The sequence below is a fragment of the Arachis stenosperma genome, chromosome 4 (genome assembly GCF_014773155.1).
Source record: "Arachis stenosperma cultivar V10309 chromosome 4, arast.V10309.gnm1.PFL2, whole genome shotgun sequence".
Classification (NCBI taxonomy): Eukaryota; Viridiplantae; Streptophyta; class Magnoliopsida; order Fabales; family Fabaceae; genus Arachis; species Arachis stenosperma.
In genome coordinates, this window is record NC_080380.1 from 42222183 (window position 1) to 42244151 (window position 21969).

A 21969-nucleotide genomic window follows, 5' to 3' on the forward strand; every position below is an offset into this window, starting at 1 on the left:
TTCTGATAACCAAAAACACTCAATCTTTTCTGCCATAAAAGTCAACGACCAGAACGAACCCATCATTGGTGAAGATGGGGAACCTATCCCCGATGCTGTCAATACCTTAATTTTTACCATAGCAAGCCACTTCATTGGTGATCCATCTCTTTGGAAAGACCGTTCTGCTGAGCTACTTTCCAATCTCAGATGCAAAACTTTGTCTGATTTTCGATGGTATAAAGACACCTTTCTTACTAGGGTTTATACCAGAGAAGACAGTCAACAACCTTTCTGGAAAGAAAAATTCCTTGCTGGACTCCCCAAATCCCTTGGAGATAAAGTAAGGGACAAAATTCGTAGCTTAACCCCAGACGGGATAATACCCTATGATGAGTTAAGTTATGGCCAACTCATTTCTTTTATCCAAAAGGTTGCCCTAAAGATTTGTCAAGATGATAAAATCCAAAGGCAACTTGCTCGTGAGAAAACCCAAAATCGTATCGATCTGGGAACTTTCTATGAACAATTTGGTCTTCCTGCTTGTCATCCAAGGAAATCTAAAAGACCTTCCAACCGAAAAGTTTTTAAACCTAACCCTGAAAAGAATTTCAGAAGATTCAAAAGGGGTTTTCAAAACCAAACTGGTGATGAGGATTTTGGTTCTCTTTTAAACCAAACTGAGTGCTCTAAGGAACAAGAAAATAAAATTTCTAACGACAATGAGGTAAAAGAAATTTTGAGAATAATAAATGTATTCTCTTTCATGAAACATCGTGTTAATGTCCGAATTGTCGTTAAAGATTTTATTTTTGACACCATTGCACTCTTTGACTCAGGTGCAGATTCAAACTGTATTAAGGAAGGTCTGATCCCCATAAAATATTTTGAAAAGACTACTGAACGCCTTTGCTCAATAACGGGTGTAAGGCTAAGTATCAATTTTAAAATAACCAATGTCTTTATTGAAAAGGGAAATATCAGAATTTCCACCGATTTCATCATAGCAAAAAATATAAAAAATGACGTAGTTTTGGGGACACCTTTCATAAATCTGTTGTTTCCATATCTGGCAGATTTTCCTGGATTTACCTCTTTTGTAGGAGGACAAGTAACTTTTTTTGAGTTCCTAGACTCGCCAAAGCAAAGATCTCTAAACCTTATTGAATCCAAAACCAAACAGATTTATTTTCTAAAAGAAGAAATCTCTTTTAAAACCCTTGAATCACAGCTTTCTCAACCAAAGATTCAAGAAAAAATAAAAAATCTTTTAAATCTAATTGAAAAATTTATCTGTTCTGATTTGCCTCATGCCTTCTGGGATAGGAAAGAACACATTGTTGATCTTCCATATGAAAAGGATTTCAAAGAATCAAAAATCCCTACAAAAGCCTGCCCCATTCAGATGAATGAGCAGCTTTTGCAGCATTGTCAAGAAGAAATTAAAGATCTTTTGGTTAAAAGGTTAATCCGTCGTAGCAAAAGTCCTTGGTCTTGCTCTGCTTTTTATGTTAATAAACAAGCTGAGCTAGAAAAAGGAGCTCCTAGGCTTGTCATCAATTACAAACCTTTGAATCAAGCTTTACAGTGGATCCGTTACCCCATCCCAAATAAAAAGGATTTGCTTAATAGGTTAAACTCAGCAAATATTTTTTCAAAATTTGATATGAAGTAGAGTTTTTGGCAAATCCAAATCACTGAATCAGACCGATATAAAACAGCATTTACAGTTCCATTCGGGCAATATGAATGGAATGTAATGCCTTTTGGTCTGAAAAATGCCCCTTCCGAATTTCAGAAAATCATGAATGATATTTTCAATCCATACTCAAACTTTGCGATCATTTATATTGATGATGTCTTAATTTTTTCCCAGACTCTGGATGAACATTTCAAACATGTTAAAACTTTTATGTACATCATCCAGAAAAACGGACTTGCTGTTTCTAAACAAAAATTGTTCTTTTTCAAACAAAAATCCGATTTCTTGGTCACATAATTTTCGAAGGAACAATAACTCCTATTGAAAGATCAATTTTGTTTGCAAAAAAGTTTCCAAATTATATCCTCAATAAACCTCAGCTCCAGAGGTTCCTAGGATATCTCAATTATGTTTTAGATTTCATCCCGAATCTTAACAATCTCATTAAGCCCCTCCATGATAGGCTTAAGAAAAATCCTCCACCTTGGACAGACAAACATTCGAATATTATCAGATTTCTTAAAACCAAAGTCCACAATCTTCCATGTCTTTACTTGCCCATTCCTCATGCATTCAAAATAGTAGAAACTGATGCATCAGAATTAGGATATGGTGGTATTCTAAAACAAAAATTGCATGATAAAGAATGTATCATTGCATTTACATCCAAACACTGGAATATTACTCAACAAAAATATTCCACAATCAAAAAAGAAATTTTAGCCATTGTTTTATGCATCACAAAATTTCAATCCGACTTACTCAATCAAAAATTTTTAGTCCGAGTTGATTGCAAATCAGCTAAAGATGTGTTACAAAATGATGTAAAAAATCTTGCATCAAAACAAATTTTTGCCAGATGGCAAGCAATTTTAAGTGTCTTTGATTTCGACATTGAGCATATCAAGGGTAACTCAAACTCTCTCCCTGACTTTCTCACACGTGAATATTTGCAGGGAGATAATCAAGGGAAAGATGCCTAAAAAGGCAACATTAGCCTCGACAAGAGGCAGAGGTATTCGTCTAGCCCTTCCTGGGCCTTCTAAGAAATCTGGGTCAAGTACCCCAACTGGGTCATCTACCCAACAACCTTCCCCTATAACCCAAAAGCCGACTGGATCATCTACTCAGATCACAAAAAATGAAGTTAAGTCATCTACTCAACACCCAAGTAGTCAAACAGCCAAACAAACAAAGGCAGATTATGCCTTCCCAATCCAAACCTTGTTGGCCTTACAAGATGCAGGCCTTAGAAAGCTCCATAAAAAATCCTGGGCTGACATATGTGACAGCTCAGATGAAGATGAAATAGACCTTACCAAACTTATCTCACAAATGGCAACTCAAAAAACCATTTGCAATGATCCAAAAGGAAAAACAATTGCCCAAACAACGCCACCTCAATCAAACCAAACCCACCCCGTTAACACTCAATCAAAACAACCATCCACATACATTTCAAAAAACAAGTTCTCTTCTGTCCTTCTAATGGAACCCGAGTTTTAGGAAAAATCACCTTTTAAAGTTATTCCTAAAGTTTTTCCGTCAGGATTCCATTTTAGACTAACAGCCTTGAACAAAACCAGACAGTTTTATGAATTCATATTAGTGGATTCAGATTCGGTCTCAATAAAACATTACAAAGATCCTAAAGATGCCACTAACATAACTCATTCAACCATTCAAATTCTAAAAGTACTCACCCCTAATCAATTTGGTAAAAATCCAAACAATATTAAAAAATTCTCTCATCCTTATGACCCGATAGGATATTCTTATTGGGATTATATGGATGCCTGGACAAGAGTATTTTGGTTACAAAATAATCAGAACAGACATTCTTGGCTCATTTATTTCAAGAAAAATACTAATTATCAATTCCCAAATTGGTTCTCCCAATGGTGAGATTACTTTGGTCCTCTACCAGAAATCTTGCTCCTACCTGCCGATGAGGGATTCAAAATTTTCACCAAGAAATTTGACCAACAGGAAACAAGCATTCCTACAGATCTTCAATTTTTCTCTATTTTCTCCCTGGCCTGGGTATTCTCATGGCAGTACAAGTATGGCAAACAAGAACATCCAAAGGCACCACCTATGCTTCAAAGGAATGCCTATGTAAAATGGTGGACTCAGTTTGATGCCGCCATGGCCCATCCAGATAAAGTTCGAAATTGGTTCAAAGAGCACCCCAAGTTCACCAAACCATTCGACCGTGAAGAATCAGTATTCCTTAACCAGAAAGCCCAAATTGCAGCAGCCATTGCAGGAGCCCAATCAAAAGAAACCTTAGCAAGACACCTGCAACAAATCATGCAGATGATCGAAGAAGACAAAAAACACAAAGAAGATCCTACTTCGTCAGCAGAATCATCAAGTGATTACAATCAAAATGAAGACGATTGCTTTGGAATCAATCTAGGAGAAGAATAGGTCTTAAGCAAAATCTGCAAAACCCAAAGTTGTATCAACTTGTACTGTACTAATAGTTCCGGTTAATATAACCTGCACTATAGAAACAGTAACTTTCTCAATTATAAAAGGAGGCCACATTCTCATTGTAAGGCACCCTTTTCATTTTACAAAAAACATAGAGAGAAGTTAGTGAGAGAAGCTCTGAGAGTTCCCCTTGTAAGCTTTCCAGCTCTTCTTCCCTCTTCTTCCTTTTTCAATCATTTAATAAAAATCTTTTATTCAGTTCTTCATTTTCGTGTTCCCAGATTTACATTTTTGCAACTGCATATGTGTGCGGACTACCGCCACATCTAATTACATAACTAACCTGCATATGCGTGCGAACTACCGCCGCATCTAACTTCATATTTACTTTCTTGCTCTTGCATTTATCATATTGCATTCATACTGACGATTACTTTTTATCCTTCTTCCCCTTTACCTCCTTGATCCGCTTAGGGCCATCTGTGATGATTACTTTTTATCCTTCTTCCCCTTTACCTCCTTGATCCGCTTAGGGCCATCTGGTATCACCAATGAAGTGGCTCAGATAGATTTTTCAATTAGATTTAAAAGATTTTTTTATTTTTTCTTGAATCTTTGGTTGAGAAAGCTGTGATTCAAGGGTTTTGAAAGAGATTTCTTCTTTTAGAAAACAAATCTGTTTGGTTTTAGATTCAATAAGGTTTAGAGATCTTTGCTTTGGCGAGTCTAGGAACTCAAAGAAAGTTACTTGTCCTCCTACAAAAGAGGTAAGTCCAGGAAAATCTGCCAGATATGGAAACAACAGATTTATGAAAGGTGTCCCCAAAACTACATCATTTTTTATATTTTTTGCTATGATGAAATCGGTGGAAATTATGATATTTCCCTTTTCAATAAAGACATTGGTTATTTTAAAATTGATACTTAGCCTTTCACCCGTTATTGAGCAAAGGCGTTCAGTAGTCTTTTCGAAATATTTTATGGGGATCAGACCTTCCTTAATACAGTTTGAATCTGCACCTGAGTCAAAGAGTGCAATGGTGTCAAAAACAAAATCTTTAACGACAATTCGGACATTAACACGATGTTTCATGAAAGAGAATACATTTATTATTCTCAAAATTTCTTTTACCTCATTGTCGTTAGAAATTTTATTTTCTTGTTCCTTAGAGCACTCAGTTTGGTTTAAAAGAGAACCAAAATCCTCATCACCAGATTCTTCTTCTTGTACTAATTGCGAGAGAATGAGATGATGATCGTTTTGATTTCTTTTGATTTCCTGGATTTCTCTCTTAAGATTGTTAACCTCAGTTTGGAGGTCCTGAATGGTTATGGGACGAATAACTTGTTTTTCTAATTTTTTGAAAATAGGTTTGACATCATATTTATTGTTAAGGACCAAATTTTTGGGTTTTTTCTCCTTTTGTAAAGATCTTTTTAGTTTTAAAAGAAAGTCTTTCTTTTGTTCTGGATTGTCAATAGCCTCGATAGCATCAAATAAGAGATCTTGATCTTTGGATAAAACATTAATTTGCTTGATATCTGAATCTGAGGATGACTCAACATCATCAACTTGGATATTGTTGATATTATCATCAGAAGATTCTGGTCTAGAGATATCATCTGAACTATCGATCATAAGATTATTAATCTGTTCCTCAATCTGAGGATCAAGGTTCAGATTATTAATCTTTCTTTTTAACCGACAATATTTGCTAACATGTCCTGTTTTTTGCATGTGTAACAAATAATGGGGTTTTTCTGGGGATACTTTTGGAAATTCTTTTGAAAACCTGTTTCATTTTTAGGTTTTTGAAAACCCCTTTTGAATCTTCTGAAATTCTTTTAAGGGTTAGGTTTAAAAACTTTTCGGTTGGAAGGTCTTTTAGATTTCCTTGGATGACAAGCAGGAAGACCAAATTGTTCACAGAAAGTTCCCAGATCGATACGATTTTGGGTTTTCTCACGAGCAAGTTGCCTTTGGATTTTATCATCTTGACAAATCTTTAGGGCAACCTTTTGGATAAAAGAAATGAGTTGGCCATAACTTAACTCATCATAGGGTATTATCCCGTCTGGGGTTAAGCTACGAATTTTGTCCCTTACTTTATCTCCAAGGGATTTGGGGAGTCCAGCAAGGAATTTTTCTTTCCAGAAAGGTTGTTGACTGTCTTCTCTGGTATAAACCCTAGTAAGAAAGGTGTCTTTATACCATCAAAAATCAGACAAAGTTTTGCATCTGAGATTGGAAAGCAGCTTAGCAGAACGGTCTTTCCAAAGAGATGGATCACCAATGAAGTGGCTTGCTATGGTAAAAATTAAGGTATTGACAGCATCGGGGATAGGTTCCCCATCTTCACCAATGATGGGTTCGTTCTGGTCGTTGACTTTTATGGCAGAAAAGATTGAGTGTTTTTGGTTATCAGAAAGGTAGTTATCCCACCATCCCTTCAGTTGGCCACTAAACCCGGAAACAATAACATTGGCTATAGCTTCTTCAGAGGTTTCATGGGCTGCTTGATAGGCTGTGCCTACCATTGTCATATGCTGAAGCATACTCATGATATTATATTCCGTTTTGCCATCTATATTCCATTCATAGACATTATTGGCATTGAAGCTAACAAAACCTAGTTCTCTTTCTTCGAGAGCTAGATCTGGAGCTGATACGCGATTATGACCATACGTAGAGGGTTTAGTTAAACCCTTCCACTTGGTTAGGGAGTTGGTCAAAATGGGGCTGATCTTGAGGGATGATTTGCCAGAATCATCACTTTGCTCAGAGCAAGATTCATTGGACTCAAGGCCGAGGGCATTAATAGCTTTAGATGAGCGTGTTTGGATACGAGAAGTAGATTCACCAGAGTTTGTAGGAGTTTCAGGGATAGTAGTAAAACGATTTAAAAGTTGGTCAATCTTTTGAATAACTTCCGAATCACTAGATTGTTGCTTTAAAATGGAGGTTTTAAGACTTTGCTTTGCCTTGCTACTTATTTTGAAAGGTTTAAAAAGAGGTTTCTCAATACTTTTGGAAGTAGATGCTTCAGAAACATTTTTCAAGGAGAAAGTAGATCTTGAAGATGAAAGGTTGTCACCCAAGGATTGTAAAAATCTGTTGGTATAATTTGATTGTTCAATGAGATTTTTAATATCTTTAGGGGCGACAGCTTCATCCACATTCTTTGTTTTAAAGGGAGAGGCCATAACAGGATTATGTCCTTCCGTATTTGAAATAATAAAAGCTCCTTTTAGGGGAAACTCAGATCTGACTAAGTTCCCATCTTTGACTTTCCAAGTTGAAATAACATCTGCTGAAAATGAAGTTTGTTTAGTTTTAAAAGGATACTCAATGTTGTTTTTTATGGAATAAGCATGAAACCATTCAAAAAAGGAATATGCATTCTAACATCATTTAAAAATTTGTAATATTTTTCTTTGAATGATGAGATTTGAGAAGCTGAATAAGTACGTAAATACCATTCTCTTTGGAGGTCATACTCTTCAGAGTTAAGGTTTTTACGTAAGGCTTCTCTGTTTATAACAAATTCTGTGTTATTCATTTACCATTCAAAGAAGAATATGTTGGAGATTGATGAGATTGATGAGAAGATTCAACTTCAAATTCTACATCATCATAATCTTCTTGGTAAACTCCTTGAAAAATATTTGAATTGTTTTGTAATCCAGAAATATGTATTTCAGAATTGGCAGGTCTCGACATTTTTGAAAACTGAGATTGGGAAGTTACTGAAAAAGATCTCCTTGCTGAAGCAAAATCATTAGATGTTCCTGCTTCAGATCTAGAGGAAAGAGAGTTTCATCTATCAAAGAAAATCTCTACTTTCCTTGATTCATCTTATTTTACTTCTCGTAAAAGAGATGCTTGTCTAGGTTGCGTTGGAATGGCTCGGTCAATTGACCATGACTGAGGGAGGTCAATTTCATCCCATCTTATGAGCCTTGGGATCATGACGTTGGCCTTTGTCATGTCTGTGACAAACAAAGTGGTTTCACGATCTTGAGACTTAAGAAGGACTCTAGAGTTACAAGTGTTCATGACCTTGTATTGAATCCTATAGATTAAAGCAGCTGGAATGGAACCTTCTTTCATGTTGAGACCATGAATTTGGATGTTTAGGAAAAGAGAGTCAAGAATATTAAGATCTAACAGGCTGACCGTTTTGTTTGGGAAACAGTTGAAGTAAACTGGACCGTGTCCAAGACTTGTTTCAACTGTTCCGATTAAGGAGTCTTGGAAGTCATTATGTCTAATGTCTCTAAGACACATGAGGATAAAGGCATTCAAACCTTCTCGGATGAGTGGTTTGACTGCAACTTGGACACACCCTATGTGAAGATATCTGTAGTGACGGGCATGTTCTCTAACTGATTGTTTGGTCAAAAGATGAAATTCCTCACCGGAATCGGGTCCTAGAGGAATATTATTTTTAGCGGTTTTGATGATATAATCAGATTTTCTCTTGTTATCATTAGGGACATATAACTCATCTTGTGGGATTTTTGGTATTTCCTAATTGTCAATGGCTTGATTAATATCTTCGAAGCAAACTTCTTCTTCAAAGATATTGTGTTTGGGGGAAAGTTCCTCAAGACGAGCAACTTTCTCAGTGAGGGGATTGGAAGAAGAGTGGATCGGAGAGGAGGAAGAAGAAGACGTTGAAGAAAAGGAAAGGCGTCTAGAGAGAGACCGGAAGAGTTTAGACATGATTTCAAAAAATCTGATATCGTGGCCCTCCTTTGGTTCAGAGAGAACATATATATTATCACTAAACTATCACTCAAATTTTTGGATCTGGGTTTTTAACTTTTTTTTTAAATCCTTTAAATCTATAGCCACCAGGAGTTCTTACGTTTGGACCATTATCACTCTCAGGGACATCATCAAATTAGCCTTACTGCCCAAACTCCAGGGTCTTACTGCTACAGCCTCTTTGAGTGATAAGATTAAACGGCCTGTACTTCCAGATTTAAAGTATTGTTTCTTATGTACAAATTGAACAGTAAATAAGAACACATTGTTGATCTTCCATATGAAAAGGATTTCAAAGAATCAAAAATCCTTACAAAAGCCCGCCCTATTCAGATGAACGAGCAGCTTTTGCAGCATTGTCAAGAAGAAATTAAAGATCTTTTGGATAAAAGGTTAATCCGTCCTAGCAAAAGTCCTTGGTCTTGCTCTGCTTTTTATGTTAATAAACAAGCTGAGCTAGAAAGAGGAGCTCCTAGGCTTGTCATCAATTACAAACCTTTGAATCAAGCTTTACAGTGGATCCGTTACCCCATCCCAAACAAAAAGGATTTGCTTAATAGGTTAAACTCAGCAAATATTTTTTTAAAATTTGATATGAAGTCGGGTTTTTGGCAAATCCAAATCACTGAATCAGACCGATATAAAACAGCATTTACAGTTCCATTCGGGCAATATGAATGGAATGTAATGCCTTTTGGTCTGAAAAATGCCCCTTCCGAGTTTCAGAAAATCATGAATGATATTTTCAATCCATACTCAAACTTTGCAATCGTTTATATTGATGATGTCTTAATTTTTTCCCAGACTCTGGATGAACATTTCAAACATGTTAAAACTTTTATGTACATCATCTAGAAAAACGAACTTGCTGTTTCTAAACAAAAATTGTTCTTTTTCAAACAAAAATCCGATTTCTTGGTCACATAATTTTCCAAGGAACAATAACTCCTATTGAAAGATCAATTTTGTTTGCAGAAAAGTTTCCAGATTATATCCTCAATAAACCTCAGCTCCAGAGGTTCCTAGGATATCTCAATTATGTTTCAGATTTCATCCCGAATCTTAACAATCTCATTAAGCCCCTCCATGATAGGCTTAAGAAAAATCCTCCACCTTGGACAGACAAACATTCGGATATTATCAGATTTCTTAAAACCAAAGTCCGCAATCTTCCATGTCTTTACTTGTCCATTCCTCATGCATTCAAAATAGTAGAAACTGATGCATCAGAATTAGGATATGGTGGTATTCTAAAACAAAAATTGCATGATAAAGAATGTATCATTGCATTTACATCCAAACACTGAAATATTACTCAACAAAAATATTCCACAATCAAAAAAGAAATTTTAGCCATTGTTTTATGCATCACAAAATTTCAATCCGACTTACTCAATCAAAAATTTTTAGTCCGAGTTGATTGCAAATCAGCTAAAGATGTGTTACAAAATGATGTAAAAAACCTTGCATCAAAACAAATTTTTGCCAGATGGCAAGCAATTTTAAGTGTCTTTGATTTCGACATTGAGCATATCAAGGGTAACTCAAACTCTCTCCCTGACTTTCTCACACGTGAATATTTGCAGGGAGATAATCAAGGGAAAGATGCCTAAAAAGGCAACATTAGCCTCTGCAAGAGGCATAGGTATTCGTCTAGCCCTTCATGGGCCGTCTAAGAAATCTGGGTCAAGTACCCCAACTGGGTCATCTACCCAACAACCTTCCCCTATAACACAAAAGCCGACTGGGTCATCTACTCAGATCACAAAAAATGAAGTTGAGTCATCTACTCAACCCCCAAGTAGTCAAACAGCCAAACAAACAAAGGCAGATTATGCCTTTCCAATCCAAACCTTGTTGGCCTTACAAGATGCAGGCCTTACAAAACTCCATAAAAAATCCTGGGCTGACATATGTGACAGCTCAGATGAAGATGAAATAGACCTTACCAAACTTATCTCACAAATGGCAACTCAAAAAACCATTTGCAATGATCCAAAAGGAAAAACAATTGCCCAAACAACGCCACCTCAATCAAACCAAACCCAGCCCGTCAACACTCAATCAAAACAACCATCCACATACATTTCAAAAAACAGTTCTCTTCTGTCCTTCTAATGGAACCCGAGTTTTGGGAAAAATCACCTTTTAAAATTATTCCTAAAGTTTTTCCGTCAGGATTCCATTTTAGACCAACAGTCTTGAACAAAACCAGACAATTTTATGAATTCATATTAGTGGATTCAGATTCAATCTCAATAAAAGATTACAAAGATCCTAAAGATGCCACCAACATAACTCATTCAACCATATATGGGTGTGTGTGTGTGTATGTGTATGTGTATGTATGATGGAAATGGTAATTGATGTGAAAATTGGAAAAGAGGCCCTGATAGGGTGAGAAATCCCCTACTTGGTAAGTTGAGGTAAGCATTGGTGTTTTTATGTTGAAATTTGTTGAAGTAATGATGATTGTTTTTAGTTTAGTTATGAATTCATGATTGTATTAGTGTTGTGTGTTGTTGTTTTAAATGGATATAGTTGATGGATTATGTTAAATGAGTTAGAATTGGGTTGCTAAGGCTTGGAATACTTGGAAATTGATAAATAAGTTTTGAGGAATGATTTTGGGATTGTTTTGAAAGGAATGGAATAGAGAAGTTGGTGAAATCGGTAATTTTATGAAAATTGGTAAAAACAAAATTTTTACCAATTTCTACGGGCCATAACTTGGCGCTCAGAGTTTAAATTTAATGAAATTTGTCATAAATTAAAAGTAATGATGAGAGCTTTAAACAATTTAAGAATAAAGGAAAACAGAATGTTATAGAGGAAGATATAAATGATTGAAAATTGATATTTTAAACTGAATTCTGAGATATTGTAGAAAAACTATAGTTTTGGTCTGTGTGCACATACACTAGTTAGGACGCGTGTGAAGACTCATGCGTATGTACGAGGGTGATGCGTACGCACGACGGAGAAATTTCAAGTTGTGCGTATGCATGAGGGGTGATGCGTACTCACAAGCTGGAAAGTGCTTCTGATTGGTGCGTACGCATAAGGGTAATGTGTAAACCCCTCGAAATTAAAAAATAATTATCCAATAAATAAAAATTAATCAAAGAAATTAGGGAATTAAAATTTTATAATCTAGTAAAGTAGAAATATTTAAAACACAAATTTTAACACCAATTTTAAAGATTTTATCCTAAAACCAAGCCAACGAGCCGAACTGGCTGGATCGGACCCAGGGCCCAACTTTTGAAACCCCAAGACTAGTCTTCTTCCTCCTCCATAATAGGAAACACACTGAAAACACAAAGGGAAAGCAAGAAGGAGCCCTAACCCTGGTTCCAAATTCAATCTCATATATCTTTCCATCTAGAGCTTCAATTGCCGCACCATTTGTGGCGATGCGACCACCGCGTCAAGTTCTTTGAATCCATCGGAACAAAGTGGTAGGTAATTCTCATTCTTCACATAGTTTCTCACCCTCTTTATTTTCAAAATATTGGTACTTTGGTGTTGAAAATCTATGTAATTTTGGTGTTTGGGATCAAATTAGCTTCGTGGACTTGCTGGGTTTTGTTCCAAGGTTTCATTGGTAACATGAGATACCTCTAACTCTTGTGAAATTGTTAATGTATCCAACCCTATATTGATTTCATGATAATTGTGTGGAATTAGATTGAATTGTGTGTTTTGGAGACAATTTGGAGATAACGGGAGCTTGAAAGCAAACCGTGGACGTTGGGTTTTCGTTCGGTGTGGATTCGGGCCTTTGAAGCTTATGGAATGGGGGAAAATTGAGGTGTCTGAGATTTAGGGAGGGATCGGCCAAGGTATGGTTTCTCGTAGATAATATATGTTACGTGAAAACTTAGGCTAGTTGACCGTAGGATAAGTTGAATTAGGTGGAATTGTTAAAGTTTAGCGATTTTAGTGATAATATTAAGCTTATTATGAAAATGTGTTGATTGATGCTGTTGATGGACGATGATGAATGATTATTGATATATTGATGATGATATAGATAAATTGTGTTGCTTGATTTTGGATTGTTAGGATGAGAGAATGAATATTGTATAATGTATATTGACATGTTGTGGAAGAAATATAAAGGGTAGGGAATTGCTTTAAATATAGTTGGTGGTGTTTTGGAGATGTGAAACTTTGGTTTAGAATTGTGAATTTGGTAAAATAGAGGTTTGGCGCTTTTTGGTAAAACCTGATTTTAGATCAACTTCGGTGAGTCATAACTCGGCTTTCGGACTCTTAATTTTTGTCAAACTTATTTCAAATGAAAATTTGGTTCGTGAAGTTTATGCCATTCAAAAAAGGGATTAAAATGGGTTTTAACGAAAAAGTTATGCTTGTTTGAAGTTGGTGTGCAAAGTTGATTTCTGCAGAATTTAACAGCTTTTTGCAACTTTGGTTGGGCTTGCGTACGTGAACACACATGCGACGCGGATCCTAGGTTCTATCCAGACGTCTCGCATACGCAGGAGTGTACATGAGTATGCGAAATGAGAAGAATACAGGCTCGCATACGTGGGTAATAACATGCGACGCAGGAAGGCTTCCCTGTCCAAGGGGCTCGCGTATGCGGACACAGGTTGTATACGCGAGATGGGCAAATTTACACCCCCGTGTACGCGAGACACGACATGCGTGCGCGGAACTCCTGTTTTGGAAAAAAATGTATTTTTTTTTATTTCAAACATGTTTTCTAACTTCTAAACATCTATAGTTACCTTCTAAGGTCCCAAATTTAGTTCCTAATAATAGGGAGAGGGGTAAACCTAAAGAGGCAATTAACTTGGTAATGAAGAAAGATTATGAAGTGATGATTTAAGCTTGAGAAGTTCGAAAATGTGGAACATGTAATGGATAAAGGCTGTGGTGAACATGAATGATTGACATTGAATGAGTATGTGGCTTATTGCACTTCAATTATCTGAAATATGAGTTTTCCTGGGTAGATGTAGTGGCTAGCTACCACCCGCTCCAGGTTGAGACTTAGGTGGCCGGACACTTTAACTCCCTGAAAAATCTCCCAATAAGATGGAAATTTGATTATTGATATATATAGACTCTTAGGGATGCGGGCACGAAGGGACTGTCAAGGGTTAGCTACCAGACATGTCGGGTTTGCCTATATAACCAACAGATGAGACTCTTTAGCCATAGGACAGGCATACATCATATGCATTGTCTATTTTGTTTGCATAGGCATTACTTGGGTTTGCCTATTTAAATATTTATGCTTATTTGTTATATGTTCTATCTGTTATAACTGCATTCTATCTGTGTCTTCTTTGTCTGTATTGTATGTCTATGAAACTAAGAGATCCCTTGTCTGGTGGAGGAGTGATGAGGGTAGTTTCACCTGTGTTTCAAAGGGTCGAAGGAGGCACAAAGTGAAGTGCTGAGTTAGAGTTAGATTTGGAACTTAAAAACCTTAGATAGTTTACCTAATATCTGGTTTAGTTTATTCCTTTAAGTTTAATTCTGAGTGTCGGAGTATTAGGATTGCCTCTGACTTTTTCGGGACCTTATATATTATGTACATTGGCACATTTACCATGCTGAGAATCCCCAGTTCTCATCCCATACCTTTTATTGTTGTTTCAGATGCAGGTCGAGAGGCACTTCGCTAGGTGTCTGGAGTTTTCCGTGCAAGCGGAGTTTGGGCTTAGGGATTATTGTATTTTGTATTTATGCTATGAACTTAGTTTCTCCTATATATATATATATATATATACTTCCTGGAGGCTTTTATGGAGAAATAGTTGCTTTATATATTTTGGGATATTTTTGGGTAGAATATATGTATATATGATGAGCAGATATTTTATACGCTTTTGGCATCATTTTCATACTATTTTTGTTATGTTTTGTTTAATTTTTATTATATTTTTATAGGTTTTAGTGCAATATTAATACTTTTTGGATTCTACTTTGAGTTTGTGTGTTTTATGATGATTTCAGGTATTTTCCGGCTGAAATTGAAGAGTTTTGGCAAAGTCCGATTCAGAGGCAAGGAAAGTGTAGCAGAAGCTGTTAGAATCTGACCTCCGTGTACTCAAACAAGAAATTCTGGAGTTATTAAGGTGCTAATGACGTGTTCTCAACGGCATTGGAAAGCTAACTTCCATAGATTTCCAGAAATGTATAATAGTCTATACTTTTCTTCGAAGAATCCTGCCCATTCTGGGCGTTGAACGCCAAAGAGCTATCCCCTAGCTGGAATTCAACGCCCCAAAAGAGGTAGGCGTTCAATGCCCAACACAAGCACAAGGCAGCGTGGTTCACCTCCTATTCCTCCAAGTGGACGCCAAGCTCAGCCCAAGTACTCAGCCAAAGTGGGCCCATGAATAGATTTCGCACCTCTAGTATATTCTATCATATTTTTGTACTTCTTAGTTATTAGATTAGTATATATAGAACAAGGATCACCCTTGTTCAGGACCTTTATGCCATATTTTCGAATCCAATACTACTTTCTATAAGATATGAGTCACTAACCTCCTAGGTTCAGGTTAGGAGCTCTGCTGATTCTTATTGATTAATAATATCATTGTTCTATTTCAATCTATGCTTGATTCCATTCTAAGATGTATCTTCATTCTTCATCCTAATGAATTGGGAGTGTAACTTGACCGTCATCCCTATTCTACATGGCTTCTTGCGAGTCCTTGACGGGATAGTACTAAACCACAAGCTTGATTATACATCTCTTAGACGGCTAATCCACGACTTTGTTGGGGACTTGGAGACATCAGTTCAGCCAAGGTATGGAGCAATTAAGGCCTTTGTGGTATAGGCTAGAATCAGGAAGTAGCATTCTCTGATCCGAAAGATCTGACCTTGTCTGTAGCGCTTTGAGTAGGATCACCAAGGAAATGGACTGTAGGACCTTGTCGGTTTAGATTGGATGACCACTAACCTGGTGTTTGATCTGAAGCAGAGGAGATTAATGACCACTAACCTGGTGTTAATCACTTACAGTCTGCCATGGAATGAATCATCATAAATTAAAGTAGACAGTGAGAAAAGTTGATCCAGAAGGAGGAAGCATCTCCAAAGCCTCAACCGTTCTCTTATCAATTGAATTCACATCTATCTAGTAATACTTTATTTATTCTATTTTTATGCATTTTTCCACAATAACTATATTCTCTATCCACCTGACTAAGATCTACAAGATAGTCATTGCTTGTTCAAACAAACAATCTCCGTGGGATCGATCCTCACTCACCTGAGATATTACTTAGACGACCCGGTGCATTTCTCGGTCTATCTGTGTGAATATTTCGGAGTTAAGTTCGTGCACCAAGTTTTTGGTGCCGTTGCCGATGATTGTTCGAGTTTGATAAACTACTGGACTATCTTGTTGCTTAGATTAGGTACTTTAAGGTTTAGTAGCTCTTTTAATTGTGTCTTTTGTTTTCTTTTTTTTTTCAAAATCCATCTTTTGTTTGTCTTTTGGTTGAGTCTAGTATCAATTTTTAAGTTTGGTGTCCCTTGTGTGTTTATCTTTTCTTTAAAATTTCGAATTTGTTTTTGAGTGTTCTTCTTGGTATTCAAGTTGTTCTTTGTTTGATCTTAAAATTTTTAAGTTTGGTGTCCTTTAGTTGTTTTTCTCTTTCTTCATTAATTCGAAAAAAATAAAAAAAATATTTCTTTATCCTACTTTAATTTTCAAAAATCTTGTTTCTCTTCTTATCTTGATTTAAAAAAAATTTGAAGTTTGGTGTTTTCTTGTTAGTAAAGTTAAATTTTAAATTTCAAATCTTATTTTTTCAAAATCTTTTTCAAATCTTGTCATAGCTTTTTAATTTAATTAAAAAAACTTTTCTATCTTATCTTTCTTTTAATTTTTTTCTCAAATATTTTTAAAACTTTTCAAATTTGATTTTCAAATCTTTTTAATTTAAATCCTATCATTTGAAAAAAAAAAAAGTTAAGAGAGATCACCTTCTTTTTAAATCCTCATCTTATCTTTCTCTTTTAATTTTAAAAACTTACCTAACTTACCTTCTTTCTTTTATTCAAAACTTTTTCAATTTCAAATCTTTCTATCTTCTTTTTTTTTCCGAAAATCACCATTCAATTTTCAATTCCTTTTAGTTAATTTGCTTTTAATTTCCTTCTTGTTTTTCGAATTCAATAAACAAATAAAATAAAACCAAAAATATTTTAATTCTAGTTTCTCTTTTTATCTCTTAATATTCGAATTCTTCTTCTCACTCCTCTATCCTCATTTTTCTTTCTTCTTCATAACTCATTGGGAGTTCTCTATACTTTGACATAAAAACTCCCATTCTCTTTCTTTCTTGTTTTTCTTTTTCTTGTTTATGAGCAGGAACAAAGATAAAGAACATCTCTTTGATCCTGACCCTGAACCTGAGAGGACCCTAAGGAGGCGTTTACAATAAGTTAAAGCACAACACTCCAGAGAAAACCTCACAGAACTTTTCGAACAAGAAGCTGAAAGTACAAACATGGTAGGCAATCCGAATGATGGAAGAGATGCAAGGAAGGTTCTTAGTGACTTCACTGCACGCACTTCTGACTTCTATGGAAGAAGCATCTCCATACCTGCCATTAGAGCAAATAACTTTGAGCTTAAGCTCTATTAGTCTCTTTAATGCAACAGAATTGCAAATTTTATGGACTTTCACAGGAAGATCCACATCAATTTCTATCTGAATTTTTGCAAATCTGTGATACTGTTAAGACCAATAGAGTGGATCCTGAGGTCTACAGGCTTATGCTTTTCCTTTTTGCTGTTAGAGACAGAGCTAGGATATGATTAGATTCTCAACTCAAAGAAAGCTTAGACTCTTGGGAAAAGTTGGTGAACGCATTCTTGGCCAAGTTATTTCCACCTTAGAAGATGAGCAAGCTTAGGGTGAAAGTTCAAACCTTCAGATAAAAAGAGGGTGAATCCCTCTACGAAACTTGGGAAAGATACAAGCAACTAATCAAGAGATGTCCTCCTGACATGATCTCAGGATAGACTATCCTAGGTATCTTCGATGATGGTCTATCTAAGATGTCCAAGATGTCCTTGGACCATTCTACTGGTGGATCACTCCACTTGAAGAAAACGCCTGAAAAGGTATAGGAACACATTGAAATGGTTACAAACAACCAATTCATGTACACTTCTGAGAGAAACCCTGTGAATAATGGTGTAGCTCAGAAGAAAAGAGTCTTGGAGGTTGACACTCTGAATGCCATATTGGCTCAGAACAAGATCTTGACCCAACAAGTCAATATGATCTCTCAGCATTTGACTGAAAAGCAAGCAGCTGGCAGCATTCAAGACACCTCCTATGAGGGAGATGCTTATGATCCAGATCAACCCGTGATGGATGAGGTGAATTACATGGGAGAACCCTATGGAAACACCTATAACTCATGGAGGAATCATCCTAACTTCTCATGGAAGGATCAACAAAAGCCTCAGCAAGGCTTCAATTATAATCAAGGTAGAAGAAACCAGAATAGGTTTAATAGTAATAAACCATTCCCATCTTCTCATCAACATATGAAGACTTCTAAGCAAAGCCTCTCTGACTTAGCAACCATAGTCTCTGAACTCTTTAAGACCACTCACCGTTTCATAACAGAAACTAGGTCGTCCATAAGAAATCTAGAGGTACAAGTTGGTCAGCGGAGTAAGAGAATCCCTGAGACCCCTCCTAACACTCTCCCAAGTAACACTGAAGTAAACCCAAGGGAAGAGTACAAGGCCATCACTATAGACATTGAAGCCAAGTCTAAAGGGGATGCTCTGGCGTTGAATGCCAGTAATGGAGTCCCTACTGGGCATCCAACGCCTAAAGAAGAACCCTCCCTGGCGTTGAACGCTAGTAAGGGAGTCCTTACTGGGCGTTCAACGCCCAAAGCAGCACAACAGCTAGTGTTGAACGCCAATAATGGGGTAGCTGGGCGTTCAACGCCCACTAAAACTTTTCTATTAAAAAACTGAAGGCAACTAAGGCTCATGAGGGGGCTATAGAAGTTCCATTGAATGCCTTGTTACAAATTATGGATTATGAAGATCACTCCTCCTCTAATGAGGAAGAGAAAACTAGGGAAGAGAAAGTTGTTTGTTACCTAGGAATCTTCATGAAGTTAAATGCCAAGTTATTTAGAACAGATACATTGGAAGAAGAACCTTCAGTGCTCACCAAGGAACACAATGCCTTGGTTCAAAAGAAACTACCTCAGAAGCTGTCGGATCCTGGACGCTTCCTAATTCCTTGCACCATAGGCACCATTACCTTTGAGAAGGCTCTGTGTGACCTAGGGTCAAGCATAAACCTCATACCACTCTCTGTAATGGAAAGACTGAGAATTTTTGAGGTGCAAGCTATAAGAATATCACTAGAGATGGTAGACAAGTCAATGAAAAAGGCATATGGTTTAGTGGAAGATGTCCTAGTGAAAGTTGAAAACGTTTACATCCCTGCAGACTTTATAATCCGGGATACTGGGGAAGAAGGGGATGAATCCATCATCCTTAGAAGACCCTTCCTAGCCACTACCAATGCCATCATTGATGTAGCAAGGGGAGAGCTTGTCTTGTAATTACATGAGGACTGTATCTTATTCAAGATACCTAGCCCTAACTCTCCCTCTGACAACAGAGAGACAATTGTGCAACACTTAGTGTTCCAACCCTCTCTCTCGGTGCAAAGCTATACAGAGACCCCAGACACCAATTATAAGTTTGGTGTTGGGCAGCCATCATCAAACACTGAGAATAAAGGTACTAAAAAGAAAGTACCTAAAGGATGGAGGGACGAGAAAATCCCCACTGAAGGCCTCTCACCTGGCATGAGAGTTATCTTCACGGACAACCCAGTCATTCCACATACTGTGAACGAGATCCTATCTCTAGAACATGTGGAAATCATCCATGAGAGCATAGGCAAGAAGTTCACTGTAAAGGACAAAATTCTGAGCCCCTATCTAACTTCGTAAAGGAGCTAACCGTCAAGCTAGAGACGTTAAAGAAGCACTTGTTAGGAGGCAACCCATTAATAATTAGAGTTTTTTTGTTTTTCTTTAAGTTTATTTAAGTTATATCAGTTTAACTTTCATATTTGTTTCTCTAAGTTGTGATCATGTGCAGTTGTTAGAACAGAAATAGAGACAGTCAGAAATGAAAACAGAACACCCTGGAGTAGGGGTGTTCAAAACCGATCCGGACCGAACTAAACCGACGAACCAAACCGAAATAACCGAGAAGCGAATTAACCGAAAATCAAAAAAATATATTTTGCTGTTTTTTGGGCAGTTCGGTTCGATTTTCGGTTTTGACTATGAAAACCCTAACCGAACCGAACCTAACCGGTTCGAAAAAAACCCTAAAAATGACTAACCCCACCCCCCAGACCCCCACACCCCAAACGAATGAAGCTGCTGCATGCTGCGCGAGTGTGAGAGCGTCCCCCCCAGCCGTCCCTGACCCTAACCCCCAAATCCTCAATTCCTAACCTGCACTCTCTAGTCTCTACTACTCAGTCGCTCTCGCTCTCTCTTCTCCAAATCCCCAATCCCTAACCTGTGCACCCAAATCTCCCCAATCTCTCACTATTCAGTAGCTCTTGCTCCTCCGAATCCCGACACCGAAGCCTTCCTCTTTGAGGAGATGCCACCCACTGACCCAGAAGGCAGCACAGCACTGACCCAGAAGAGAGAGCACAGCACGACGCCGTCGCCCACTGACTCAACAGGGCATCACAGTACCACGCTGTCGCCGTTGAGATGCCACCACCCAGCGCCAGCAGGTTTCTGGGTTCTCCCACTCAGCGCCACGATCATCAGTTCAACCCACTCTCAGCACCTCCGAGTCTCCCAGTCAGCCTTCCTCCCAAGTCAATATGGAGCTCGAGCCATCGATTCAGGTAATTTGCTGTTTATTGCTGTTTACTGGCTGTTTATTGGTGGTTATTTACTATCAATATGGAGCCCGAGTCAATATGAACCATTTGCTATTTACTGGTGGTTGCAGTTTATTGCTGTTTGTGGTTGCTGTTTATTGCTGTTTAATTTGAACCATTCCAAGTTAATATGGTTGCTGTTTATTGCTGTTTAATTTGCTGGTTATTGAATTAGTGTATTGAGACCAGTGTATTGTTCAGTTTATTGTTGATAATTTGGTATTGCTGGATTGCTGGTTATAGATTTATTTTTCAGTTTATTGCTTGATGCTGGTTATTGATTTATTGTTGAATGTTGATAACTTGGTAATTGGTATTGCTGGATTGCTGCTGGTTGATAACTTGTTGTGTTTCTGGCCTTTTTTTTGTCATTTTCTTTTATGAATTTAATTTTGTGTGGTGTTTGTTTGCTGCTTCTGGTTCACAAAGGTTTTAGTTTTATGAACAACTCAATAATTACATCAATCCTTATTTTTAAATTTCGTATATTTAAAATTGTTTTGTATATGTTATAATATGTGTATGTTCTTTTTGACCCAATCAATTAACCCCCTAATTTTAAACCTTTTGTTAATTCTAAAAGTGAATTGAAAGAGAAAAAACCTTTTTTCCTCTCTTTTTCAAATACACATGGTCTCTCTGTTTTAGTATCTTACTGGTTAGAATGCGTGGTAAGAGTGGACAATGGTCATTTATTATTTGATAATAGAAGGAGGGGTGGAGGCGATCAATTTGAACATGAAGTTACCATCGCTCTTGTTACTTTTAATTTATTGTCAAGTTTCCTTTGTAGATGTGTGCCAAAATATTGTGTTTCAGATCTATCTTCTTTTCATTTGGCTACAACTTGATTAACGAATTTTAAGTGACTTTCGTATATTTTGATTTAAGGCAAGTTGCTGTGTTGTCAAGACCTTCAAGTGGATGGCTAGAACAAGTGGTTGTCTTGCTGGAAAATTTAAAAGAAAACTAATTTTCCTTTCTTTTGTTGAATTTTGTCTCAAAGACTGTTGTTAATTATTATATTGCGTGATTTTTTATGACCTTTATCAAATTGAACTTTTTACTTTATTAATTATGTGTTGGTACTTATTTTTTGATGGATATTATTT